This window comes from Protopterus annectens, chromosome 8.part0 (assembly GCF_019279795.1).
Source record: "Protopterus annectens isolate FY-2018-M chromosome 8.part0, PAN1.0, whole genome shotgun sequence".
NCBI lineage: Eukaryota > Metazoa > Chordata > Ceratodontiformes > Protopteridae > Protopterus > Protopterus annectens.
The window spans coordinates 1,774,931,588-1,774,942,234 of record NC_056741.1 but is presented as its reverse complement, the minus strand read 5'-3'; the positions used below and the strand labels follow the sequence as shown (position 1 = coordinate 1,774,942,234).

Sequence of the window (10,647 nt, the reverse complement as noted above, 5' to 3'; positions counted from 1 at the left end):
GGAATTGCCATATTCCTAGCTATGACAAGGTGAGTAGCGGGTGCAAGAAGATGAGATACTGTATAATATAATTTAAGATGGCCCATGGTCTTGTTAATGATATTGTAAGTATGATTAATGAACTAGAGAGATGAGTCTAAGGTTAATCCCAGGTATATCTGTTTTGACGCAGCTGGCAATTGTTTCAATTACAAGTATGACATTTTTTTAGCTTTGGTGTGGTGCAAAAAGTTACGATACTGGAGATTAAAGTTTTAATGGGAAGTCTGTTGTTGAAGTCCAGTTATATAATAATGTGAAGCTAATTTGCAGTTTCTGCTGAAGGATAGACAAGTGTTTTTAGTGGATTCTAGAATGAGATTGTCAGTATAAATTACTATGTTTAGTTGAAGGAGTTTGAAGGAAAAGTCATTAATAAAGAATTAGAATAGCAAAGCCCAAGGACAAATCCTTAGTGAACTCCTATGTTAAACATTCCTTTAGATGGAAAATATCTGAGCATATCTAAAATATGTCCTGCCAATACCTTTGGAAACATTTTATACCAGGATTAACATGACTGAGCTTGCTTAGTTTATGGAGTAGACGACTGTAATTGACAGTCTCAGACAAGTAATATATTAAAGTGCAAAGCCTGAAATGTGTTGACTGAATGGCTGAAATCTGGATTTGCATATACTTAGTCTGAGATTGCTTTTTCTCAGCATATTTCCTTTTCTCCAAGGTAAGGTGATCTCAGAGTTGGAAAATATAAGCTCAGTATGTGTGCCCCCCCCCCCCCCCCACACACACACACACACAGGGGCTGCAGGAGAGCTTGACTCACTGCAAAAAACAAGTTTAAAGGAGTACGTCAAAGTTCAATATTTGCTTTCCTCCCATATTTTTGGTCTTTTTTTTGTGTTTCAGGACTCAACACTGAGTCATGGCATTTCATTTGGATTCCTCACATGCCCTTGTCATATCTATGAATGGATCTATGTTAGTTTATTGAAAAAAAAAACAGTCAAAACCCATATAATGAAGACCATATGGTCGACAATGCAAAAAAAGACTAAAATCCATCCAACACCTGCCAACAACACAATGTTTTTTTGTGTTTGTAGCTCCACACCCCTGTTAATTATTTATACCAACTCCTAGATCATACTACAGTGGGGAAAAGGGCAAATTCTCTGACTCTTACTGTACCATGATCTCAGTCAGAATGGTTCAGTGAACAAAATTGTCAACCATATGTTTGGGATTATCAAAAAGTTCTAGAAAATCTTAAAACAACCTATGCAGAAGATTCTATAGGAATGAGAAGTGTGCTAATTGGCTCTCTCACAGAGTAGCTGATAACATGGAACAGATTACCAAATTACATTAAAGCAAGTACTTGTTTATATATTTTCAAGAACAGCCTGGACACTTATTATGGAAACAAGTGTTTTGGTATATTGGCAAGCTAGAAGGGCATTAATGCTTGTGCTTGAAATATTTGTATGTATGTATGTATGTGTATGTAACCAAATGGGTTTTGACAATTTATTCCTTTGATCAAATGACATAGACCCATGAGAGTAGTCCACCAATTAAAGTTAGATTGAATCATATTATTCAATATTTTATCAGTGTCAGAGAGTGTATGGGGCTGTCATGGCACTAAAGGAGCTATATAATCCATGTGGTTCTTCACAGAAGCAAGCCCATATTTGTTTATGTGTTCAAATATTTGTTTATAAACACTTGTTTTTTTAAATATTTTTGTAAGGGGCATATGTTGGCGACTGTTCTGTAGTCTTTGTATTCCTTGGGGTGAGTTTTTTTTAGGAAGAAGGATTATAAAGGCATGACTGAAGCTAGCAGGAAATAATCTTGTAGATAGGGAAAGGTTGTAAATGTATATAAGGAGGCCAGTGATGTTAGTGGCTGACATTTTGAGACATTCAGGGTGCAGTTTGGAGAAATTTGTAATGCTTTAAGTTTTTACATTAAGCAGGGCTTTCTTAATTTCTTTTTTTTTTTTTTGATTTTTTGCTGGAACTAAAAGGTGCAGGTAAAGGCAGCTAGTATGTAAAATTAAAAGGAGCGGGTTTGAGAAGACTGTTACTTGTTTATGAAAGGTAGTAGAGCAGATGGGAAGTTATTGATTATATCTTGATTTGTTTTTGAACAGAAAGCAACTTCTTGATCATTGACATGGTTCTGACTTTCTGTTGTAGAATTTAAGGCTGTAATGTTTTTCATATGCAGTTTGAGTTTGGTAAAGAAGTGGTTGGAATAATTTTAAATTTTATTGCCTTTATTCTGAGATGAGGCTTTTGCAGCATTAGTTACCATTCTCATTTTTTAATGCCATATATGCACTGTAAAGTAGGAAATTATAGCTTGCTACTGCTTTCAAGCCTAACAAGATTTGTCTCAATTCATCATCAATTATTTTATATCTGGGTTGAGTGAGTCAAGAGTATTTCTTTCTCCTCATTTTCCTTTTCACTAAGAGAAAGATAGCATATTGTCTACATGTTAGATTTTCCATAAAGTAGTTCAGGGCCAGATTATGGTCTATTTGGATGAATAATGGAGACACATCTGTGTTAGTTAAGTTTAAGTTCAGTAAGGCGTGTTTGGATTCTAGCATGTCTGTATATTATAATATGGGGAGTTTTTTTCTCTGTTTTGAAGGAGCAGTTTGATACACTGGGCAATAGTCACTTAAGTTGCTGGTGTGGATAGTAATATTATGACTTGTATGTTTTATATTTGTAATGATGAGATTAAGAGCGGAACTTTTGTCTGTTGTGTGGTGTGGTCTGATTGGCTTTATAACTATCTGTTTTAGGTTGTGGTGTATAAGCATTTTATTTATGGGATGCAGAAGCGTTTATATTAAAATCACCCAAGAAAATCTTGAGGAATATTGAGGAACAATTGCTGGAGGATGGAATTTGAAGGGGAGATATAGGCTACTTTTAAATAATTGTTAGTGCTACTTCCACATACTAGATTCATTAGGATCCAGACGAGTACAGTTCTGACTGCTATAATTCATAGGTACTTTTTCTTACAGAGACTGACAGGAGTTTGTGAGTCAGTATAGCCACCACACCTCTTTGTCTTTCATCTGGCCTTTTACTGTAGTAGTGCATGTTTAATGATTAAATGTATTGGGAGAACAGTAATTATTCCTAGCCAATTTTCTGTTGTACCTAGTGTTTGTGGTTTCTCTGTTGGTACCCAGGCCTCTAACCTTGTTCATTTGTTCTATTTGTTCTTAATGCTGTTGAGTTTTGGATTGTAAGGACTATTCTATACTTGGTTGGCAGAAGTGGGTGAGTAACTTCTTGGCACTGAATGTTTGGTTGAGAGGGTGCTTGAAAGTATTGAGTCAGGTTAATGAGCCCAGGGTTGGGGTGAATGTCTCTTGCAAGCATTATTTTTTTCAGGAAGAAATAAAGAATACAATTTTGAGAGAGTTTTCTTAAGTCTGGATTAGGGTCCCATAGAGTTTTTAAAGAGATAGTGTTGTACAGGATATTCTTTTTTACTGACATTAGTTAGGAATGGGATTAATCTGGAAGTAATAAAGAATGGAAGTAAAGGTAGGTGAGGTTTTGTTACTTTGCATGGAAATAGCATCTGTTAGAAACAAGCACAACAATAATGAGAGAAAGTGAGAGAGGTGAGGCTGAAAGGACAGTGGAAAAGTTCATTGTGGGAAGGACTGTGTGACTGACTGAGAGGCACAGAGATAAGATTAAACTGATAACTCGCATATTAAGGACAACATTTCTGCTGCCACCAGGATTAGCTGTGATTAGAAAGAGTGATCTGCAATGAGCTAATATGATTACATAGGAAGAAAATATTAACAGTCATGGTAGGAGAGAGGTGCAGAGTTTGATGAAAGGGTAAAGCCCCCCAAATTTGAATAACTGGTGGCACCTGTGTTTTCATCACAGAAATGGGTAATGCACTGAACTGAATAAGTGGGTAGATGTAGATGGCTTAATGGAAGGAGTGATGAGGAGAGGCACTGATTTTGTAGAAAATGACAAAATACCAAGATCACTGAGGACACTGGTACCATTTTTTATTCAGTAACATTTCTGCACTGGGAATAAAGCCTAGTATTGAAGCATTATGTGAATGGTGAGAAGTGTGAAAGGAGAGAAGTAGCTGATGGAGCAGTTGGTTATGATTTGGGTTTGTAACTATTTACCTTTTGTAGGTGACAAGGATTATTAGGATGCAAGATATACTTTTTGGCTTTCTAGCAAATTAGTGATGTTAAATCCTAGAAAAGACTGTGAGGGGCTCAATATTTGTTTAGAAACTATATTGGAGTGGTCAGAATTGAAGGTGATGTTAGATGGTTGATGCGAGAGAGTATTGTCCGTTGGTTGCTATTGATAAATGTGTGGCTGCAAAGATGCAGTGGAAGAGTAACATTATTGGGATGATGAAAGTCTGAGCATGTTGCATTATGTGTGATGAGGAGGTTTGTAAAGAATGTTGTTAGTGGGTCTAAAAACAAAACAGTGTAAGAAACCTTGTTTTTAAAGAATGTTGTTAATGACATGAGGTGGGTAGGAATGAGGGTAGGCTAAGGACTAAAGCAAAGTTTTTTCACTGGCATAATGAGGCAGTGATCAGGCACTGTTGCACAGTGCAGTGTTACAGCTCAGGTTGCCATTCTTTCAAATTCATCAGGTGAGGCATTACTTACTGAAACATGAAATTTAGCACAACAAACTGAGCCAGTGCAAATACTTATCTTCTCCTTATGAAAATTATAAAGAGCCTTTTAGGGAATTTAGTTTATGCTGGTATTTTATATAATACTAAATTTTTGAGATATAGTGTTATGGTTTTCATAATATACTGACTAAATTATCTCCTGTAATTTTTCATATTTTTTGGCAGACACATCTGCCTAACTCGGGATTTACCTACAAAATGAAGGACAGGTTGAAACCTATTGATGGCAATATCTTACCAATTGGTGATTATCACTGGAATAAGAAGATTTTGGCAGCCATTAGTACTGATGTTATCCTTTTTAATCCTAGCTAAGGTTCCTGAATATATCATACAATTTTTGGCATCCAAGGTTATTTTATGGCATATAGGTATGCTTGGCCTTGGGTGGTCTACCATTTACTGGCTGACTTTGTCTATTAGAGCCCTAGTTACCAGACCAGGGGTAAATTTCCAATACCTCATCCCCTGGTCTAAGTTATGCTTGTGTTGGTTTAAGGAAGAACTCTGCTTCTCATGACTGGGAAGTGTTTTGCAGAGAAGGAGTAGTCTCCGAGACTCGTACCTTTCCCTGCAGCATGTCTTAATTTTGATGCTATTTGTTTTGCTTAGCAGGTCCATTAGAGTGATATCAGTTGATGCTTTGTAGGCCAGGTGCAGATCACAGAAGAGAATATTCAGAAACAAGGAAAAGGACCTTCTGGCTAATCAGAAACAATATACCTTTTTGTTTACCTAATCTTGGCCCAAGAAATGCCTCAGATCCAGCTACACTCAGAGTTTAATCGCAAAAAAGGGCAAAAAGTACGAATTTAACAAGAAATATAATGCAATAATACAGTTAAACTACCAAACAGTATACAGTAACTGTACAGAAGCAATGAGAAAGTATTTATCAGTCTTGTTTTGGGCTGTATTCAAGCAAAAATCCATTTCTGTCTGGTGGCATGGTTGTAAATCATAGCTGGGCTCTGAGGGAATGAACCAAATTCAAAATCAAGGAAAAGGGCCTTCTGGCCAGTCAGTAACAACACACCTTTGAGTCTATAAGTAATCCTAAGCCAAGAAATGCTTCAAGTCTCCTCCACTCGCATTAGAGTTTAACCAATGCATTTCTAACTTGAGATCACAAAAAAATGGCAAAAAGTACAGTTTAACAAGAAGCATCAAATAATAATGGAGTTAAGCTACCAAACAGCACACAATACAAGTGCATAAGCAATGAAAAGTACTTATCAGTTTTATTTTTGTTTTCAAGCAAAAATTATTTTCTTTCTGGTGGTAAGGCTGACAAGCATTGCTGAGCTCCATGGGAATGAGCTAAGTTTCGCTCAAACACAATGACTATATAGCACCAGAGAAAATTCAAAAACAGGTAAAGCGCATCCTGACCAATCAGAAACAACACACCTTTCTGTACATTAAGTAATCCTGGAACAAGAAATGCTATAGGTCCCCTCTGTCCTCACTTGAACTTAATCAAAGCAGTTCTAACATGAGATCACAAAAAATGGTAAAAAGTACAAATTCAACAAGAAATACAATACAATACAATACATTAATGCAACTAAACTACCAACCAGCACACAATGCAAGATAAAGTACTTATCATTCTTGTTGTATTCGTTTTATTTATTTATTTTATATTTGTTGACCGGGATAGTCCTACTGAATACATGTCCCTTTTCAGCGGAGGCTCGTGGAGAAAAGCTCAGCAAATTATATTAAAAATACAGTATATAAAGAAGTTAGCATATCTAAGCAAGCAGTTAAGTTTATGATTACAGTTTTTACAGAGGTTATATATCTATGCAAATAGTAGTTCCGAGGTTAATGAAAATCAGAGAGTAGGTCTTCATTAAGTAACTCAAGTCAGCTAAGAATAGTGTTATTAACTCATACAGTTAGTTACAGATACAATATTTACAGTGGTTACATACTAAAACACACTAGAGTTAAACAAAGTAAAGGTCAGGATAGTGCCACAGGTAAGCTAAAGTAACTATTTTAGTCTCAATGTCAAGGAGAGTTAGTCGGGTTTGCTACATTGACATAGCCAGTTTAGTGTCAAATGTTGTTTGAGTCTAGTCTTGAATTGGCTCAGGGAGTTGAGCAAAGTAATTCTGGTTGGGAGAGAGTTCCAGGATCTGCTTACAGAGTTTGCAAAGAGAAAGTCACCAGCAGAGTTATTAGTTTTGATAATCTGGACTAGTAATTTATCAGAGGATCGAAGTGGTCGGTGATTGTGATGGGGGTAATAATATGTTTAAGAGCAGGAGTATTATCTGGATTGTAAAGTATCTTATGGGCAGTAATCATGAGGTTATACTGGATCAAGCTGGGTAATTCTAGCCACCCAAGCTGGTTTAGGTTAATACAATGGTGAGTCCTATAAGGCAGGCCAGTGGCAAATCTGGAAATATGGTTATAGCAGACAGAGAGTTTGTTGAGGACAGATTTGTTTAGAATGGAGAGTATCGGGGATGCATACAGAAGAGTTGAAAGTAGGTGAGAGTGAGCTATGGCAAATCTAGCAGGAGGGTTTAAGAAGGCTTTTATCCTGTAAAGTGAGCCTAGTTTATTATTGATGGTCTTTATAGATTGATTAACATGTAGGTCGAATTTGAGATTATCGATTAAAACATCTAACAGTTTTGTAGAGGAGTCTGGGGAGATTATAGTACCATTATTAGATTTAATGGTAAAACTGAATGCAGTAGACCTGTGTGTTGGTGAGAATATCAACAGTTTTTCTTTTTGGGATTCAGGATCAGACAATGACCAGAAAGCCAGTTTTCAATAGTGTTAAAGGTGGTTTGTGTAGCTGACCACAGTTCATTTGGAGAAGTGGCTGAGAAAATCAGGGTGGAATCGTCAGCATATTGGACACAGCTGACTGCAGGGATAGTGGAATACAGGTTGTTAATGAAGATAGAGAAAAGAAGGGGCCCTAGTATGCATCCCTGGGGTACACCTAGTGTGTCGCGTAGGAGTTTAGAAAGTTTGTTTTGCCAAAGGACAGCCTGCTGTCTACTTTTCAGATAGGATTGGAACCATTGGATGACTATAATATCTAGGCAGAAGGTTTTCAGGGTATGGATCAGTAATTGGTGATCCACCACATCAGATGCCTTGGAGAGATCCAAGAAGAGGGCTGAGGGTATGTTATTGTTATTGTGGTTATAGTTTATGGTATTGGAGAAGGCTAGAAGGGCTGAAGTAGTGTTGTGGTGAGGACAGAAGCCATGCTTGGTGTCTGCCATGAGGATATTCTGAGTTAGGTGATGCCTCAGTTGTCTATGGATACATTTTTCCATAATTTTTGTAACTGGGGATAGTATTGCTATTGGCCTATAAGTGGATAACTCAGTAGAGCTACCTCCTTTGTGAAGTGGGATTATATAGGATATTTTCCAAATAGAAGGTATTCTGGCTTCTGCTATTGTTTGATTGATTAGTATCAAGCTGGGGTAAGCAATGGCATTGGCTGTTTTTTGTAAATACTAGGCAGGGAGTTGATCAGTGGAGAGTGTAGTTGGTTTCAGTTTTTTAATCAAGGTACAGATGAGTGAGGTGGCAACTCGTTGGAATCTAAATGTGAGTTGGTTTCTGGGGGTATTGCTTTCATAGTAGGGAGAGCTGGGAGGTAGTTGGCTTGCTAGGGCTTGACTGGCCTCAGTAAAGAAATGGTTAAAACTATCAGAGACTTCTTCAGAAGGTTTATCAATGGAGGCTGCCGGGACTGGGGTGGAAGTTTGTCCAGGATGTAATAGTTTATTTATACCTGCCCAGAAATTCTGAGGCTTGTTCTGACTTATTTCCTGTAGATTATAGTAGTAGTTTTTTTTTGGTCTAGGAAGATGGATTTTTTAGTGATGTTCCTCATTTGCCTATATTTAATGTGATCTTGGGGATCTTTAGTAGTTCGCCATTATGCCCATGCCTTATTTCTGAAGGTGATTTTTTTTAAGACTCTTTGGAAAGCCATGGTGCAGTTTTTGCCTTAGTTCTTTTTGAACGAACAGGTGCATGAGAATCAAGGATTTCTAGGAATTTGTTGTTAAAGTTTGCGACTGCTTCATCTAAGAGGAGGTGTCTTAAAATAGACCATTTACATGTGTTTAGCTCTTGTTGAAATTTGGTGGGGTTAAAGTATTTTTTGTTTCTTACCATTCTAAGTAAGGGTAGTTGGGGGTTGATGGCTTTGTGCTTAATAATATAGGTGGGAATGTGATCACTTAGGTCATCAGGGAGGGTCCCAGAGGTGTACAATTGGGATGACTATAAGTACCCAGTCAAGTATGCTTTCTTTTTGGTTTGGTTTACCTATGATGACTTGTGAGAATGCATGCAGGCTGGCATGGGTAGTTGGGAAGTCTGAGGAACAGGTATTACAGTCTAATGTTGAGGTCTCCTAGTAGTATGGTTTCTTGGGGGTAGTGACATGTTAGCTAGTGAAGGGCATCTTCAGGTGTAGCTAAAATTATTACCTGAGGGAATGTACATACAGATGATATAAATACATTTATTTTTATTAGTTTGTAGTTTGGTGGCAAGAATCTCTGAGTTGTTAATTTGAGGTAGTTGTATAACTTCAATGGTGACATTCAATGTAGAATTATATAAAACAGCTACCCCACCCCCTTTCCTGAAAGCACAATCCAGCCTGTATATGTTATACCCAGGTGGTAGCACTTCATTGTCTGTAATGCTAGGTTTTAACCAGGTTTCAGATAAACAGAGAATCTCAGGGGAGTGGATAGCTAGGAGTACATGGAGTTCATGTACCTTGTTGTTAATACTTCTAATGTTAAGGTGACAGGCCAGGAGAGAGTTAGCTGGCCTATCAATTATTGCTTTATAACTTGGGTTACAATTAGGGGAGGTAGGTTTGACAGAAGTGGATGGGCCGGGGTTGGGGTCGATGTCACCACCAAGTGTTATGTTAGGTTTAAACCTAGTGATGAGCTTCAAGAGTTTATTTATGAGTTTATAATAATGTTTCAATCTAGAACTAATGTTTCTGGGATTGGCAAGTTGATTGCAAGAGCAAGGTGCAGGGCTGGACACTGTACTGTAAGATTGGTGAAAGGTGGAAGGGCTTACAGCTGGGGTGAAAGTATGGCCAACTGGGTACTGATATCCAGTGAGATGCTGTTTTTTGTACAAGGTAAGTAGATAAGGGGCCGGCAAAATGGACAGTAAAGAAGAGTATAACATTATGAGTGGAGGAGTGTGGTAGTTAAGGATCTGTATTGTTTGGGTGGTACAACACCAGAAGATAGGATGATATATTTAGAAGTAAGAGAGTGGGGGTGGGGAAAGTATGTTAGGTGGAAGCTGATAAGTTCTTATAGCAGGGGTGTGGCTATGTAACTATAAATTTAGTAGTACTGGGGCAGGTGGGAATTGAGGGCAGGGAGGGGAGCAGGGCTAACAGTCACTACAAGTGTTTTCTAAGGCTTCCTGGAGTTGTAGGTAGGTATTTTGAGTCTTAGTTTAATAGCTGTGTTATAAACTGTGTTTTAAACTTTTTTATGGTATTTGTTAGCTTTAGATTATAAGTTTTAGAGTATAATTATCAGGCATTCAGCCTGACATTAGTACAATACAAATAAATACAACACAATACAAATTCAAGCAAAAATCACTTGCTCTCTGATAATGTGGTCACAAAGCCTTGTTGAGCTCTGTGGGAATGAATGGTATGGAAACAGCCTAGCAAACTGTGCCATAGTACTAAAGAAGTAAAACACTATATTATTATATACAACTTCAGATAAAGTGCACTGGCACCTATATTTATAGCAGAACAGCACATCCTCCATCTTTCAATTTGGCATTTCATCTGTATTTGATCATGCACTGCACAAAAAACAATTTGTCAGATAACTTTTATTT

The 10,647-nt window shown here is 37.4% G+C and overlaps 1 protein-coding gene across 2 annotated transcripts in view; it reads left to right on the top strand.

Moving 5' to 3' along the window:
* LOC122809631 (cytochrome P450 2J6-like) overlaps nucleotides 1-10,647 on the top strand; it is a 1,067,145-nt gene that overhangs the window by 557,565 nt on the left and 498,933 nt on the right. The window lies entirely within an intron of this gene.